This window comes from Bombus flavifrons, chromosome 10, assembly GCF_040668555.2.
Source record: "Bombus flavifrons isolate JBK064 chromosome 10, iyBomFlav1_principal, whole genome shotgun sequence".
In the NCBI taxonomy this organism is placed as follows: domain Eukaryota; kingdom Metazoa; phylum Arthropoda; class Insecta; order Hymenoptera; family Apidae; genus Bombus; species Bombus flavifrons.
The window spans coordinates 42,343-61,465 of NC_138451.1; the positions used below are offsets into that span (position 1 = coordinate 42,343).

The 19,123-nt window shown below is 42.1% G+C and overlaps 1 protein-coding gene and 1 long non-coding RNA gene across 2 annotated transcripts in view; one reads left to right on the forward strand and one right to left on the reverse strand.

The window, feature by feature from the left end:
* Positions 1-19,123, forward strand: part of LOC138183893 (uncharacterized) — a 131,030-nt gene that overhangs the window by 20,303 nt on the left and 91,604 nt on the right. The window lies entirely within an intron of this gene.
* LOC138183823 (uncharacterized) overlaps positions 8,930-19,123 on the reverse strand; it is a 162,996-nt gene continuing 152,802 nt past the window's right edge. Inside the window, exons 2-3 of the long non-coding RNA XR_011174180.1 lie at positions 9,078-9,181; positions 8,930-8,982 (exon numbers count right to left, since the gene is read on the reverse strand). This is a non-coding gene — a long non-coding RNA (uncharacterized LOC138183823). The remainder of the gene's footprint in view (positions 8,983-9,077; positions 9,182-19,123) is intronic.

Genomic DNA, 19,123 nt, shown 5'->3' on the forward strand with positions numbered 1-19,123 from the left:
TGAAAAAAATATTTTACGATGAATAAAGAGGAATCTCCGCAGATCATTGAACCTTTTTTTTTTTTTTTAACGTGGAGGAAATCCGCACGGACACCAGGTCGCTTCTGCCAACCGACTCCAACCGACTAAAACCTCCACGATGACCGTCCCGGCTGCGATCGAGAGGGGCCCGGGAACCGGTGTAAGCGATACACCCCCCCCGCGCTCAATACGTCACCTAATGGAGCAATGTGCGGCCACGTCACACCGCGCCTCGTCGCCGTGGCCGCTGTGCCAGGCAGTCCGGTTCCCCTACCGGGCTGCATTGCGGCCCCGGGGCACTGAGCTGCCAGCGCCTAAGTTTGCACCCCACCGGGGGACGCGGCGGACATAGTGCGTCTCACCGAAGCGCGTCCATGACCTCTCCCGCGCCCTCACCGGTCAGTCCTCTCAGAGTGAGAGTACCGCATCCTCACCCTCTCCGCAGCCTCTTTTCGAAGCATGACTTGTTCACAGAAGGAGGTTACGGCCCTCCTCCTTCTCTCGCTTACCAACAATGCCTCGAGGATCGCCGGCGGCGAAAGTCCCAACCGATTTCCACGATGAGGTTGTGGCGCGGCCGCGCCCACGCCGGACAGTATCCCAGCGCGTGCTGCGCCGAATCCACGCTCGCTTCGCAATCGTGGCAGCGCGCGGTCGCCTCCTTCCCGATTCGGCGCAGATAATCACCGAAGCAACCGTGTCCGGTGAGCACATGCGTCACCCTGCAGGTCAGGGGAGGCCCACCGCCGTCCAACCAAACGTCCCAATTTGGAAGGACGGCCCCGAGTACCCTTATCCCCGGCGCTCCCGCTCTCGTGTCGAGGCTGGCGCGCCATCTGTCAAGCAAAGCTCGCCGAGCCCGAACCCTGACGTCGGCGCCCACCGGGCCCGCCCCGTCCGGCAGACCCCGAGTGTGGAGATAAATCTCACAACACCTCCGGGCCTGCAATTCGAATGGGGGAAACCCGGCGAGCACCGCCGCTGCCGCCGCCGAAATGGTGCGGAAGCCCCTCACTACCCTGATGGCCACCGTCCTGTGCAGCCTCCTGACCACTAGGAGGCTGCGAGGGTTGGTCATCAGGTCTTCCGCCCAGATCGGAGCTCCGTAGAGGAGCCTCGCTCGCACCACGCCGGCGTACAACCGGCGCAGTCCGACGTCGGGCCCGCCCAGCCGAGGCAGCAAACGTCCTAAGGCGTTCGCCGTCGCCTCAACAGACGGCGTCAGGAGCTCGAAGTGGCCGAAGGTCCAGTGGCTGTCGAGGGTCAGGCCCAGATACTTCATGCTGGTTCCGACCCCGATCTCAGTCCCTTCCAACCTCTGGCAATAACCCGCTGGAGGCGTCCCGTGATCGGCCTTGCGGCAAAACCACATTGCCTCGGACTTCTCAGGGGACACCCTCAGTCCCAATCCCTTGGTTTCGGCGACCACGCAGGTCACCGCCAGCTCCGCCAGGCGGACGGTTCTACCCCATGCCGTGCCCCAGACCAGCACCAACGTGTCGTCGGCGTAGCACGCCAGTGCCGAGTTCGGGGGCATCGGCGTCCGAAGCACCGCGTCGTACGCGATGTTCCACAGCAACGGGCTCAACACCGAACCTTGCGGGACCCCGCGGTGTACAACCCTCCCGGGCACCCCGGACGGTGTAGACGATATTCCGGTCCCGGAGGAACGCCTGGACCACATCCCGCAGATACGCGGGTACCCGATGAAATTCGAGGGCCCGTCATATCCTGTCCCAGGGGATGCTGTTGAAGGCGTTGACCACGACCGGCGACACGGCTAACGCCACGTAACCACGCCGCTCGGCCCCCTCGTCAAGGGAGCGGACACGGTCAGTCAAATTTGTATTATATAATTATCACATAGGATGTTTCTATAGTTAATATGAAATATATATGTCGCATGTTTGATCTTTGAATGAATCCACCAATTTATTAATGACAGCGTTATATATTATAAAGATAATAGATAGATTATAAGAGTGAAGGAATATACTCGAAGATACAAGGAGAAAGATACCGTTTATAAAGGAAAGAAACATGCACATTCCCATGATTTCTCAGGCTAACGAATCTAATTTGTCTAATCGAAAAAGCTAATTTGTTAGTGGTAGTGTAAATAATTTCGGCTAAGCCTATAATAGCGTTGTCCGAGAGCACGAAGCTGTGACATTCTCCGACGTTCTCTGACGTATAATCGCGAAGAGCGTATCGAAAGTGCTTGGTGGGGCGGTTTGCGCTAGGGTTCGTAAAGTTTGCTTAAAAGAATTAAGAATTGTAATAATTAGAATAATAAAAGTTAGAATTGTAATAATTCAATCAGTTATTTAATCAGTTTCGTGTTGTGGTTTAGATTAAATGTCAAATAGATTCTTTTCTAAATTATGTGCTATATGGTTAATTAATGTGTCCGTTTCATAATCATTCTCCCTGCCATTGTGGAATCTTTCCAAAAAAATTTCAATACAAACTAGCACTTACCGCTGTACAAAGTATATTTTCGACCCGTAAGTAATATCGGAGAGAAAAATGATAATGTTCAGCTTATCGTCCTGATTGTTTCCGTACTGGTACTACACCATGCTATCGAGTACTCAGTTCAATTAAAATTAGCATACACAAGAATCTCTAAGATTATGGATCTTGCCCTGTTTGGTTGTAATTTAGCATATATAATAACTTATGTATTTAAGCTTAAAGTTAGAGATCTGCAATGGTTGGTTGCACACTAGCATAGATAAGTATCTATTGAGTTCCTCGCTACAAGAACTTATTTAATTGGACAATTATACGCAACAGTTCATATCTACTTTTCTATGCGAGATAGGCAAGTATGAGAATGACAAAATCGCACAAGAATGAAACTTATTGTAAGAGAAATTAACCGTGCCTCAACAAGAGAAATTAACCGTTTACTATATCTTTTTTTTCCTCTTTTTATTTTCTAAGAGATCCCGGGGCACTCCTCTTAAGCGTCAAGTAGATAACCGTGCGGTTTTAGTCGGTAAGAGTCCGACACTACTCCGCTGCTTCAACAGAGGACAGTGACGGGGTGACCACGAGGATCTTCCCACGTAAAAAACTTATATCGGGTTCGGTGCTATTTTGGTGTTACTACAAAACTGTAAGATACATGATTCATTTTAATCATTTTAGAACAATAATATCTTAACTAAACAAGACAGTGTAAATAGTAACAAATGTATCTCTAGAAACCATTTACTACACATAATTGTTCATATACATTTTATTCTTAAGATTGCATCGGTTTATACAGGGTGTGGCCGAAGAACATGCATGTACGATACAAGCGGACGTAAGGCGATTCCTTACGAAAAAATAAAAAGGAAATATAACATAAAATCCTCGTATGACACTTCGTTTTTGCGAAAATCGAGTTGGAAAATTTATTGTGTATTTGAACAATGCTAATTCCAGACTAGGTAGAAGTAAATAATCAGATTATTCTACATGTGAAAATAAGTCGGAAATGTAAAACAAAATTTATTCACACAACGGTTTATTTCCGAGGAAAATAAACTTGCAAATCTATTACACGTATACACTAGGACAATTCTTAATTAAACTCGTTCAACTTCTATTTTCTTGAAAATTAAGCGCAGAAATTAATTGACAAGTTTTATATCACACTTTTAATTTATTTTCGCATGCAGAATAACCTTCTTCTAACTGTTTATTCCACTCGGTAATTTGCCAAATTCAAGTACACTCGACAAATATTCGAACTCGTTTTTCTTGAAAACTATATCTCGCACGTGAGAATTTTATTTTGTTTTCTACTAGATTTTTCCACAAGGAATTACCTCCGTATGATAGAATTACTATATTGTTTTCACAAACGAAATGGGTTAAAAGATTTACTTATTATGAAAATGTTTATTTACATTTATTACAGATAATGAAATTATAAGAATCTTAAAAAACGCTAATATAGTGATCACGATTCGTTATATCCGAGGTCATCGTTGATACAACCGCACAAAATCACTCAAAATACCAATATTGTCTAAGAAAGGTAATACACACGGCTTCCGTAATGCGCGGCTCATTCTATTACTATTGCTTCCTACGTTTTAATTTCTCTAATTCACTCTGTTGCACTGAAGCTTCGCCAAAGATTTCTTTCACCTTGCGCTTACGTTCTTCATCGTTCTTAATCTGTTGTTTTATTTGTTGTTTCGTTGGAGAAAGCTCCGTCTCTTCGTATTTCACGCATAGCAACCTTTTTTGTTCTTTAGCTCTTCCAAATCTTTTCGTAATTGCATAATATGTTTTTTCACGTTTGAATCGCTCGAGTGGGCAGGAATGGTTGCGATGGGTATGTACATCTCGCCCAACAGCGGGTGAATTGTGTCCAAGGTGTTCCTAAACGAGGTTGACAATTGCGTAAGGCGATTCCTTCCTCGACAGGAGCTCGTTTTGGGGAATTTCAGTGCTCACTCCACGGAATGGAGGAACCACAGGACGAACGCATGCAGGCTGGCGCTGTCATAGTGGGCTGTGGAACTCGGGCTCCTGTTGGAGAACAGGGGCTCCATAGGGTGAACGACCAGCAACACGTTTACACGAGTCGCAGGCTGGAAAGTCGCCGAGGAGGTTGAGTCCCTCTCGGACGACCTTTATATATTTATGGAGGCGGATGATATTTTCAGACCTGGCACGGCGTCCGCAGGTGACGGCCGCAGCCGTCCGAGCGGGGGACGTGAACACCCACCACCATGGTGGAAGGTCAAAGAGGGGCACAGAGATCTACTCCAAGCGGCCGCTATATCGGTTACCTGCAGTGGATGCCGCCACGAGGGAATCAGGCGTGGATGAGGAAGCTGAGAATCTCCGCCGAGATATGGCGATGGCACGCGACGCATCCATGCCGCGATCGCGAAACGGGTGGTGCTGATAATTGGTGAACCCTTGATGTCGCAGAGCTCAGGATGGGATGTGTTCAGACTCAAAGACGGTATCAAAGGGTTCGCCGAAGACGGCTTCACACCGAGGGAGAGACCTCTCACTGCCACGAGATGTACCGCGAGATGTGGTGCTCGTTGCACAGGGAGATCGAGATTGCTAAGGCCCGGGCCTGGTTAGACCTCGTCGAAGCAGTCAAGTCTTATCCGTGTGGGAGCTCATATAGAGCAGTTATGAGAAAGCTTCGCCCGAGCTTCCCCCCCCCCACGGTAACGGCAGAAATGGAGTCGGCGCTACTGTTGGAAGTCATTAAGACGCTTTTCCCCCCACAACATGACATTGCACCAGAAGAGGCACGAACAACATCTTGGATAGTGTAGTGGGAGGACACATGGCAAGTCACGAAGAAAGAGCTGCAGGATGTGACCAGAAAAATGGTCTTCCGCGACGTAGCGCCGGATCCGGACAGAGTCTCAGGCCGGGTCTGAGTGGAAATAATGAGGGTTATGGCTTCCAAACTTCGGCGCCTCTATACGAGGTGTCTGAAGGAAGGAATCTATTCACGGGCGTAGCGGATGATTGGTCTTACTCCGTAAAGAGGGCCGACCGATAACCTCGCCATCCACGTACCGTCCGATATGTCTACTGGACGAGGTCGGCAAGCTCTTTATGAGAGTCATTGCTGGCTGTCTGGAGGACCACACGTCGGGGCGGGTACCGGATTGGCACGAAAGCCAGTAAGCATTTCGGAGGGGTTGACGCTGTCAGACGCCTGCGAGCCGTTTTAGAGGCCATGGTTACCCGGCACAACGTGGCGTTGACGAGATCTTTGGATGGTGTCAATGCGTTCAACACCATGCCATGGGACAGGATAGTGATGGCCCTGGAGTTCTTCGAGGTGCCCTACTATTTTGCTTGTCTATTCCGGGCCTACCTTAATGACAAGTGGATCGGGTACACCGTGAAGGAAGCTTACGACAAGCTGCTGCGCTGTCCGTTACTTCCGGGCACGGCGATGGTGTGTTACGCGGATGACACTCTGGTCGTGGCAGGAGGGCGCGGATGACATGAAACATTACGTGCCGGAGAAGTCACAGTGGTCTGCACGGAGAGGATTATGCGCGGACTGGGCTTTAGGATCTTTCCGGAAAAGTTGGAAGACATGTGGTTTTAGGAAAGGAACAGGACAGGGACTTCTCCATCGGTCTGAGCATAAGCATGACTGGGGAAGCCGTCTAGGTGGGGTTCCGGATGAAGTATCTGGATCTCATCATCGACAGCCAATGGATGTCTGGATAGCACTTCGATCTTCTAGTCCCCCAGGTGTCGGTAGCAGTTAACGCTTTGTGCGGTCTGCTGCTGAATATTGGCAGGGCTGGAGTCGCAGGACGCCGTATATACGAGGGTATCGCCAGGTCTCGAGTGCTGTACAAGGCCCTGGTATGGGTTGGCGATCTGGTTGCGAATCATCGCAGTATCCTTCCATTGAGAAAACTGTATAGGGTGACTGCCATCAGAATTGTAAGGGGGTATACCGGACGATATCCTAAGTGTTGGGGATTGTTCTGGCAGTATCTCCTCCCTTAGAGTTCCAGGCATTGGCGCTTAGGCGAAAATATAAACGCCTAAAAGCACTGGACTCGGGGGGGGGGCGATGCGGCCGAATACGCGACTCGAGACGTTCGGGTGTGGCGGAAGACGAGGCGTGGGACCGGTGGCGGTTCCAGTTGTGCAAGGAGGACAGTGAACACCGAATAGTGAAAGCGGTCCTCTCAACCTGGGAGGCTTGAAGAAGCCGCGATGGACTCCTACTCACATATAGGATAGCGCAGGTACTCGCCAGTATAAACAGTGTAATAAACAGAAAGATATAAAATCACAAGAAGTTAGAGAAATGAAAATGAGCATGCCAGAAGAAATTGGAACTGCCAAAATGCATAAGCACATGATTGAAGAGTACACTCATCGAAATAAATAGAGGACTCTCCACGGCACATAAGACCAGAGCTAGAAACATGTAACAGCGGCAGAGATAATAACGTAGCACCAAATGTTTGACAAATTATTTTGTTAGCACATAATTAACACTCGCGAGAATTTTCAAGCAAATAAATATGTAAAGCATAATAGCCGACAGGAGGAATGAAAGCAGACTGTCGCGATGTTGGTGTGGCGGCACTCGAAAGCAAATACTACCACTCCACACTAACTAGTGTTGGACGACGGCAGCGTAATAGTTAGTGCCTTAGGTTACGAATGTTCGGGACCCGGGTTTAAATCCCGGCGACCGGAGTCCGATTTTTCTTCCACCCATCTAAATTATAAGAAAAACAGCAGTATCCCAGCGACATCTACGCCCACTTCAGAACTTATGCAGGCCTCTCCTCACAAGCCGAACACGAGCTGTAGCGTATTACTACTACTAGCCACTACCACCACCTCATTGGTTTCAGGACCCCTTCCAGTAATGACTAGCTAGTAGGAACACAAGAGCACTGCCTAATAATACACTTGCATAGTAGTACAGTAACATAGTAATATAATGTTAGTGATTCTGATTGGCTGTAAAGTCAATAAGTCAAATAAGTTTGAATGTTAGCTATTAGATCATTAAGATCTAGTGTTACGTCGGCTGACACTCTAGCAGAACATGTACTGTGAAGATGCATCGACATCTGGTAATCATTTTGCCTATAGAATGGGGTCTGTGTGTGGCGAGCCACGAGACAGAAACCGTTGGAATGTTTACTGTCGAGTGCAGCTACAACTATTTCTTTTTTAGGAGAGCTATACAATTACTCTATACCTCTATTAGGTAAAAACGTTCGTCCCCTGACCGCGGCTACGTTCGGCGACTGGTTGTCGCCTCGAGCCCAAGATCATTATCATAAATCTCGCACAAATAGAATCGGTTTGAATGGCGACAATTGCTTAATTACACCTATGGTAGAATCTAAATTACGGTGTTAATGGATTTTCCCGAAGTTCCAGAGGGAAGGCTGCGATGTCCTTTCATCTCCGACATATATATACATGACTACGCGGTCATAATTGGTTTATCTAGTACTAAAAACAACAACAGAAATATTTATGATTGACCAACAATGGCATATAGATATCCAATGTCAAGATGGAAAATCTATAATAAATATTTAATGGATATATGAGGTGGATATAGGTAGTGATAGTGCTGCTCCTGACGTATAGGTCGCTGTGAGTTACTGCTGCTGGATTGCCTTCTTCTGAGTTAGGAGTCGTGGAGAAAAAATCGGACTACGAGTGCCGGGATTTGAACCTGGTCTGGGACGTTGATAACCAACGGCGCTAACCACTGCTCTACCGTCGTCCGTGTATTATTTTCCTGTCGAGTGCCGCTACATATGGTTTTGTATAAAAGTCAAGTTTATAAAAATATTAGCGTTGTTTTGGTTGAGTTATATAATAATAACCGTTAATATATAATGCGTATGTAGGTCTAGAATTGGAAATTAAATGATGTAGTGTTTTTGTTTTTGGTTAGCAGTACTGATCTGTTAAAGAGGTTGAATCAATGGTATCGACGGGGCTCGCTACATCGTCCAAAAATTTAGAATAATTTAATCATTAAACTAAATAAAAAGTGTAATATCTAAATAAACTGGTAGTCGTTGGCTAGGTATAAAGGAGTGGTAATGGTTAAAATCGGAAAAAAGTAGGACGATTTGCGAATTGTAAATAAAAATTAGTTATTTATATTATTAATCTTACCTTGACAAGGTGAAGAAGATGAATTTCGATATCAGTGACAGGGGCAGGTTTGCAATCCCTAACATTAAGTAAATTTATTGTTTGAAGAAATTTGTAGAAGAATGCAGCAACATTAAGCTAAATAGTAACAGTATTATTTTTATTATAGTTGAAACAGTTAATCTAATAATACGAAAGTTTGATTTGCGAAGTTTAATTACGAGTATAATAGTATATATAAGTATTGGCTCACCTTGCCATAGTATTAATACCAGCTAGATATTTATTAATAGGACTGCAGGGCATGCCCTTAAAGTAAATTAAATTAAATTAAAATCAACTAATTAAATAAGTAATATTGGGTGATTTTAACTAATGGCTGCACAAAGGCCTATGATACGTACCGGTTTGAGTGGAGGTAACAAGTCGAACGACTAATGCTAACGTTTGGTCTGTTGACGAGTATGTAAGTTTGTAATGGTAGTATGATTCTACCACTTTATGATACCTCTTGTAATGCAGTTGGCAGTTGGCGCCATATTGAGGCTAAGGCTTCCTCCATTATCACATAGTGACCTGCTGAAATATAGTAAGTAAGTTCTACTTAGTTACTATATTAGTTAGTTAGTTAGGATGAAATCTTTTAAATAATGTATGATATGCCGGAGCTGGTATGGGCTGTAACTGACGAACTGAGAGTTTTTATTTATGCTCATACTACTTGTTTAGCGTTACTTTGGTCACTGTACTGACTTATGTAATTTACGGCAACTTTGGACACCATTAAGATAAATGATTTTGACTTTAAAACCAGAATGGTGGGTGATGATGGTGGTGTACTGAACGGGGCAGATTGCTGATGCGTATTGTTGAGGTTATTCGATGTGTAATCAGAGAAAACTCGTGGATAAATTGTAAGGCAGAAAATATATTGAAATATAAGTGTAATTATAAATAAGAATACAATTTGAGCTGGTCCAGATCCGCACGCTAGCTGTGTTACCCAATAACTGAAAACCCCGAAGCCAACGTCGCTTGTCTACTGTTTATAGTCTGACTTCGTCGCAATCTTTTGTCTACGCGCTGTCGATGGCTTCAGTGCTTGAGAAACTAAAAAGACCAGATGTAGAGTTTTCTTATAAGTGGTGACCACTTCAACACGTACGATGGTTAAAAAATGTGCAACAGCATTAGCCTCGTCTGGTTCCGGCACGGTCGAACGATGCTTAAAGAGCGTTGTGAGCTCGGTGGTGCGTTGAGTTTTTGGATCTCGTAGGTGGAGGGTAGCACTCACTTGGCACGGTAGGTCTTCTTATCGCGAAAGCCGACGGTATCGACGTGAAGAGTCTGGCACGAGTCTGCCAAGCGGTCGCCATCTTGGTGTGGGAGCCCCGTTACTCCGTGCAGGTTTATAGAATCATCATCAGCCTGGTGCCGATGTACGAATTGGTGGTGCCACCTGTACGTACAAGTTACGATATGTAGCCTTAGATGAGCATACTGAATGTGTCGTGCCATCTTGAAATTATTGCTAGTCACGACAGTTAGGTATGCGAGCACCGAGTGACACCTATGGAGCTGAGCGCGTACTACGGTGTATCGAGAGCCATATAATAAGCTGTATTGTCAAAAGTATGTTCACTTTTTGTAATTGGCCTATCGCCCCCTTTAGTTTAAGATTCGCAGAGTTGGTCTATTCCAATCACAAGGGTTAATAACATGGAATAAGCTGGAGTAGGAGGAATTTACTAAGCAAAAGTTCCAGACAAAGTGGCGGTTTGCCAAGTTTGGTTCTTGAGACGCCACGTTGTTTTATGGGTCGGTATGTCTCCAGGCGCAGTGCTCGAGTTCTACTCGCAACCTCGAGTAGAGGTCGCCACATTACGGACCACTTGTTTGTTGACAGAAATAGAGGCTGTTCTAAGTACGTTCCACCGTTGTTGGGCTGCTACCTTGGAGATGTTTTCTGGGTACTTCCTAAACTTTCTCGCGGTTCAAATCTATTTTAAATAATGCCTTACAGTGGCAGCTATCTACTTACCAAGTCGCGTTTCAGTAAAAAACCTGGAAGCACGGGAAATTACTTTGAACTCTGAGTCAGTTGGCTTGATAGAGTCAGCTGCCCGAAAGTTCCATTATGATATTTCATTTATAAGGAGGGCAAGCGATGTTTTCTCTTAAATTTTTTTGGTTGACTGGAAACATTGTTAAGGAGCAAAACTGTTAAGGAAATCAGAGGATTTGGAAATACAAATAAATAACTGACTTTATTTCACACACAACAGCTATACATCTATATTACACTCTGAAGAACGTCTTGCACGCACGCTTGTTGCCAACCGACTCTTCCAGATGCTTCTTAACGACAGTGTTTTGTCTCAACTCAGACCTGGACGCCCTCTGACCCTTACACACACACTCTCATGTACAGTGTAAATGTATCACTTCCCTAACACGCCTCCTTACATTTATACTGTACACTTAATTTTATTTACATACTTGTCGAATTAACAAAATATTTAACATTTATCGCTTTATTTACATTTCTCTTATTTTACATTCATCCATGACCTAAACCTTTCAAATTTCTCTCTACACAGTGCCTTCGTAAAAATATCCGCAGTGTTTTCTTCTGTACTTACTTTTATTATGTTTATCTTATTTTCCTTTACGTACTCGTGAACGTAGTGGTAATGAACTTCAATGTGTTTCGAATTTTTTGTAAAAGTTCCGTATTTTGCTATACTCATTACTCCAGAGTTATCCTCATAAATTTTTACAGGGTTATCGTCTAGATTTACATCGAAGATTTTCATTAATTCTCTGATAGCCATTACTTCGCTCACCGCTTCCGATAGAGCTACATACTCTGCATACGTTGAGGCTTTTGTCACACACCCTTGTTTTTTTTTTTTTTTTATACTTCCATCCAATTACATTTCCATACAATCTAATTACATATCCAGAAGTCGATTTCCCATCTAAATGATCTCCTGCCCAATCAGCGTCCACATAACAATCTATCGTTTCACACTTTTCGCTCCTTCTATTATGTAACCTTAAATCTCTTGTCCGGTGCAAATATTTCAGTATTCGCAAAGCATATTTAAAATGTGTCTCGCTACAACAATCTTGATATCTACTCAGATAATTCGCACTATAACTTTCCAAGATATTCTTTCACTTCGCCTAGATCTTTTCATTTTAAATTTATCTGTTAATAAACCTTTTTTTTATTTTACTACAGATTAACAAATCGTTTACATATATTAGCAAATAAACAACATTTTCTCCCTCTCCATGAGTATATAAGCACAATTCTACATTATTCTTCTTAAAACCTAATCTCGTCACATACCTATCAAAACACTCATACCAATCCCTCGGACTTTCTTTTAACCCATAAATCGCTCTCGATAATTTACAAACTCTATTCATTCATTCTACATATCATATTCTTTGCAACATCGCTCTCTTTTCTCTTTTATTTACAATGTCCTATTTTTTTGTTTATCTCTTTCTTTTCCTCGCTTCGTTCTACTTTTGTTACATTTTTCGCCCTTGTTCCTCGCAGATACTTCACCTTCCCTGCTTCTATCTTCGTCATTATCCTTCTCCAATTTTCTATTCTTTTTCCTCTTCTTATAATTTTCTTCATTCTTACCATCTTCAATATTTTCACAACAAATCGCCTCCTCAAATGTACAAGGGATATCTACTTTACAATACTTTGTGTGAATCACACTGCTGTTTTCCTTTTCTGATCTTTCTTGTTCCTCTTCGCGTTCTGATGGCTTAAGTGGTTTTGGAAGCTTTTTCACAATATATGCTGGTGGCTCGTAATCATCATCTCCATCTGAATATTGTTCTTCTTCTTCATCTTCGTCAGAATCCAAATCAAGTTTGGTTTTATTGTCTGGTGGTAATCCATCTGGTACCATTTTTTCACCTACTTTAATATGTTGTTTTATATGTGTGACATAATCTGCCCTATCTCTCTCACGTTCCCTATCTCTTTCTCTTTCTCTTTCCCTGTCACGGTCCCTATCTCTTTCACGTTTCCTATCTCTTTCTCTTTCTTTTTTACTCATACCACTACATTTGGCACTGTTTACTAAGTGTTCCTTCCCTTTCAATATACTTTTCATTCTATATGTCCCATTCTCTTTGAACGCTACAGCCGTAAGTCTATTGTTTACATCTATTATTTTCGCAATATTTCCTTTTGTAATAACCATATTCTTATTATCTGTTAGTTTATCTAAACTAATCAAATTTGCGGACATTTCTTTCGCGTAAAATACTTTCCTCATATTTATTTTATTTTGTTTTCCGAAAGCTTCAAAATAACTTATAACATTCCCAACTTTTGTCGCTTTTATCGGTCTATTATCGCCTAAATATATGTTTACCGGTTCTTTAAGGTCAATACATTTCTCAAAATACTTTGCATTATTAATTATATGATCGGTACAACCGCTATCTAATAGCCACATTACTTCGTTCTCACTTATCTCATTCGTCTCGCTGTTGTGTGCTGCGTGCGCCGTTGCTATCCATGTGCCTGCCCCTGAGTTTCCATGCTCGCCCGTGCCGGTTGTTGATTGACGATGAAAGTTTCCACGTCCCCTGCTCGTATTGCCTTTGTTCCCTCTTCCTCTGTTTCGACCACGTGTTGGCCCATGCCAATAGCCGTTACTGCTTCCCGCTTGGACGCCATTTTGACACTCTCTCGCAAAGTGTCCTAATCTTCCACATCTGAAGCATCCTTCCTTTTTTGCAGAAAAGGCGTTGGTTTGCCTTTCTCCTCGATTGGATTTATTTTTCTTCTCTGCTATTTCTATTTTATTTTTCACATACGCTACCGTTTGATTCTCTTCTTTCAATGCGTCTATTATGTCCGCTATGTAGCTGTATTCTTCGGGTAACGTATTCAGCATGTAATTCAGCTTTTCCCTCTCACTTACTTGTGCGCCCGCACTTTTTAATTCATTTATTGATTTTTCGAAATCGTTAAAGAATGATGCTGAATCACTGTAGTTCTCCAGTCTTATGTTTTCCAATCTCCTTCTGCATACGATCTGCAGTGCCGTCGACCCTTTCAAGTACATTTCATCGAACCTTTTTATTATATCATACGCCGTTTTTCCTTCCCTAACATACTCCAATTGTCTGTTCAATATTGCACTATAAATTATATTTATTGCTTTCAAATCCTTTTTGTCCCAGTCTTCATTGTCTCTTTTGTTCTTCATTCTAGTTGTAACAATCTCGCATTCCTTATACTTGAGAAACATCGTGATTCTTTGCTTCCACATTCCATAATCCTCACCATCGAATATAGGTATCATGATTTCCGATCTCTCCATTTTAATTGATTCTTCTTTTTTTTCTTTTCTTACTCAAGCGTTCCTACGTGCTCGAAGTATTTTTTTTTTCCTCTGAAAGTTTTCTTTCCTTACTGAAAATTCACTCGCAAGATCGTAACCACGCACTAAATATCTTGCAAAACTAGTAACCACGCTCTGCTACCATGTTAAGGAAATCAGAGGATTTGGAAATACAAATAACTGACTTTATTTCACACACAACAGCTATACATCTATATTACACTCTGAAGAACGTCTTGCACGCACGCTTGTTGCCAACCGACTCTTCCAGATGCTTCTTAACGACAGTGTTTTGTGTCAACTCAGACCCGGACGCCCTCTGACCCTTACACACACACTCTCATGTACAGTGTAAATGTATCACTTCCCTAACAAAAACATAGTTTAATAATGAATATACAGATGTAGCTTCCTATTGGCTATACGTGGCGGTAGGATGTGTTTGGATATCTTGAATGCTGCGAGCGATGCTTTGTTCTTACCGCCGAGTTACTGGACTCGTCTAGGGGACCGTCGCCCTATTATTTAGTGAAGTGAGAGGAGCCGGTTCACTGTTGAGCTATGTTACTGCGGTATAAGCGTGAAGATTTCCCCTATAAGTGTAGATTTAGAACTCTGAGTGATCTTCGACGCACTGATTTCGGGACTTAGCTTTGTACTGTAGTATTTAGCCGTTTCTCCAAGGACAGGGTTAGGGTTGTGGCTCGTATTTAGCCATTAGATATATCACAAGGAAATAAGGGAATACAGGGTCTAGAACAATTATCCAGTTTATTATTCGATGGAATTTGACTGCAATCAATTTTTGAGTCACTTGTTTTACGAGCGAATCTTATTTATTTGTACCGCTCTTCCTTAACATTCCAAATTCTCTTTTGCCATCGCCTTTTTAACACTAACAATAAGCGTTGAGAGCAATCTTGATGTGAACTGGATAACCAAAATTTTTATACGACACGCAACAAGGTTGATTTGTGTTATCCTCGCTTTCTTCGGTACAGGAATCTGGGTAAATACGTTCATCTGAATCGTAATTTATCGTTGAATTTATCGTTAACGCTGCGGCAGTCTGTTGCAGTTAGAAGCAATATGGCAAAAACGTTGGCGGGTCTTCTATTGCATTTCGTTTGTGAAATCTAATGTCTGATGATAAGTCGAAGGCAAAATACTGAAAATTAGCCGAAGATCAGAAGTTGAAGAAAATTTCAGGCTGGCTTTTGACACTAATCTCACCTGGCCCGGTCAAATAACTGGTTTCATAGTTGAGAATTCAATTAATCAGAGAATATAAGAATTCTCATAAACCTAGAAGAACAAAAGAAATAACGATAAATGTACAATTTTAAATTAGTTCTTTAAAACGTAATGTTAGTGTTAATTAAATAATTTAGTAGTCGTGGCGCGACATTTTGAATATTCATTCGTATAATAATTGGCAAAATAACTTTTCTTCGTTGATTCCTCCGTCATAATTAATTTCCATTATTTATATCCTTCACTATACATTTCTTAATTCTCCGTATTCAAGATATTTCTAAGAATAATAATCATTGAATTGGTCAAAATTTCAGATACTATGTCATGATAATAAAAACGTTATAGAGAAAATATCAATGGATTTCAAATTTTCAACCGTGCGAAAATTATTCTCTTACCACATTTTTCGCTTAGGAATAAATAACATTTCTCTTTTATTATTTTTATATTAGTATTAAAAGCGAATACGCACTTGAAAAGCGCTTAACCCTCCTTTTACATACTGGGTCATTGCCGACAAGTAATTTTAAGTAATTTATCATTTTCTCCATGGTGTTGTTTAAATCTTGCTTTGTTTGATGAAGTTAGGGTTATAAAGTAAAGTAAGTAAGGTAATAAGTTAGGCAAATGTGTCTGTGATGTTGCCAGTAGGGCTACGAATTATTGTACGATGTTTGTAAATATCGATGTAGAGAAAGATTCCTGCTGCGTAATTTGAAAGGAAGTGCTTCGTAGAAGATGAATATTTTTGTTGATGTATACATTTCTTTGTCTCGTTAATCTGTAACTACGTAGAATCGTTAACTGCGTAGCTGCTTGTGCCATCGGCTCATGTGTCCCTCCCTTCCCCCTTCACTTTGTAAGTTACTCGGCGAAACTAAGGTACAAGGAGTCATTTAGCCGTCTTATTTCGTACTGATAACATGGATCGCGTTGCGTCAGGTTTGCAACGTATTGTAACGTATTGGCGGCGTCGGTCTTTTATTACTCCAGTAATTTAATCCAATTAAAAAATCACACGCGAAAGTAATAAAATTTTATCAAATAATTTTGTACGCGACGTTAGAGTTCTTGTTCGCCGATTATAATTTTAACGGTCGCGGTAATGTGATCCTATTTCATATTCTTTTGAATATTCTTTCTCGGTATTAGAGTCAGTGCATCTTTCAAGAGGACGAAGCTTCTGCAGGACCTCAAGAATGTAAGTAGTTTTCCATTTTGTATTTCAATTTGTTCTCTTTATTATATTTTGTTTGAATTATTGTTAATTATACAATAAAAATGATTGATAATTTAGAAAGCTGTAAATGTCCTTCTTAATTGAAATAAAGTCTTAAAATCTTAACATTAAAGTACAATAATACTGTCTGATACGCATGAAAAATCACTGAATGTTTTGTTCTCAAACTTTTATATTAGTTATATATATAAAGAGATTATATTTTTTATTAGAGTTTAGTCTTTATTGTTGCTAAAGTTTCAAGTTTATTAATATGTATTACCTATATTAATTATACCTTATGTCTTGTTACAGGCATATCACTGCTTCGACTTCTTCTTCATCTTTAGGAGTGTTCTAACAGTGGATCAAAAGCCAAGTATGTAAGTATTTTTGCATACTTACTTTCAGTTATGTCTATTGTGTATATTTTTCTTTGATCACTGTCAATGAAGTAATACAATTTGATTGAAAATTTAGGAGGATAGCATTTTCTGAGGTTATTTTTTCATTAAAATAAAATAAGAGTTCAAATCTTAATACCGAATTCTAAAACAAATGACTAACATACTTTAGATTATTTTAGATTTTACACTTTCATATTAGAGTTTCAGTTTTTATACTTATCAAAGTTTATTAGAATTTCAATCTTTATTATTGCTGAAGTTACTAAAGTTAATAAACCTCCATTTTTCATTATCTCCAACTTTTCAAATAGTTAGTGTTCACTCATCGTGTTTTGTTTTGTAACAGATTTTTCGCAACCTCCATTTTTACCATAGGCCTTTTAACGGTTCCTGCCTGATATTAATCTTCCTGACGACATTCGCTGGGATAGAGCAGTATCGATGACAACGTCCTCTGTTTCTCCGCTTCAAACGGTGAGTCGTATGCTTTTCTGTTCCTCCGGTCACTGAATCATGTCGTAGAATGAAAGGTCCGAATCGGCACAGGTGACTGGTTGTATTACGTAGAATTCTTTGCAAGCATAGTGAACGCGGGTATCTTTTATACCCGTGAGTAGTAACGCACTTTTTTTCAAATTTATTAGTTTAGGACAGGTCTTCTTGCACAGCGCGATTATAATAACTAGTTTTTTTAATAATTAAGTTAAACATATACACTTGAGAATATATTCGTGTTATTTATAAATATGTATGTTAATATTCCGTATGAATATTTGCAAATGGCAAATATGTATACGAATATACCTGTATGACATAAATATACTTGATCTTAAGCAATGAATTGATCGTAACAATATTAACCCCTTAACCTACAACTACGAGCATAGCCCGTAGTACGATGATCGAACCAAACGTAAATATTACGGGCATAGCCCGTAGTACGATGATCGGACCAAAGTAAATATTACGGGCATTCTCGAACGTAAATCGTAGGTTAAGGGGTTAAGTCGCGTTCGTTTATTTTACTTCTGCTAGAATGTAAAATATTAGTTAAAATTCATTTTTTCCGTATAAGAATGTGTGAAATATTACGTGCCAGAATACACTTCGCGACAGGCAGATTTTTGAATCATAGCAATAATTTTGAACATTGCTTCTGCATTTTTGATTATGTGCTTTGGATAAAGAGATCGTCTGAGATTATTTCTTTCTTAGTAATATATTTAGAGTCAGAACAAAATTTTAATATTGCAAAGGAGGTAGCGAAAAAGACTGAGACTCAATCAAAGACTAGTACATTGTATCGACGATTTCAAATATAATAACGATTTTATCTACCGATAAACCTTATGTGCGACTCATCTGCGATATCTTAGTCAATCCACCGGAGAGCGGGCAGTACGAGTTCCTCAAAAAGGAACTCATTAAGAGGCTGGGCGAGTCAGACGCCCGACGCCTACGTAAAATAATTGAGAGCGAAAAACTAGGCGACAGGAAGCCTTCTCAATTTTACCTGGACATGAAAAGCCTCGCCACCCCTGCAACCTCGGACGAACTCATCCGGATTCTCTGGGAAGGCCGACTCCCGGTGCACGTGCAGCGCGTCCTGGCCTCGGTCCAGGATAAGAGGCCCGAAACTCTGACCACGATTGCCGACAGCATCCACGAAATACGCCCGGAACTGGGAAAGGGTGTCGCGGTCACAGACCGAACCACGGCAGTGGGTAATCTAACGATACACAGCATCGGAGTAAACGATGCCACGGCTGCCGTCATCAACGCGCTGAGGGAACAAATAATGCAGGTGCAGGCGCAAATAAGCGCGTTGACCATCGGGGACTGCCGGCGACCATGCTCCTGCGCGAAATACCGCCGCCGTTCGCGATCCTGAAGCCCGTCACGGCAAGGCGGCTTATGCTTTTATTACGCGACGTATGGCGAACGCGCGAGAAATTGCACCCCACCGTGTACGTGGAAATCGGGAAACGGGACCGGCCGTCCGTAAACGGGGCGGACGGGTCTTGCTGTCCCGCCGCATTTTGGTGCTCGACAAAAACACGCGCATCTCGTACTTGGTAGACACCGGCGCCGACATCAGCGTCTACCGCGCAGCAAAATGCAGGGACACGCGAAGAAGAGCGAGTACGAGTTATTCGCGGCTAACGGGGCACGAATTG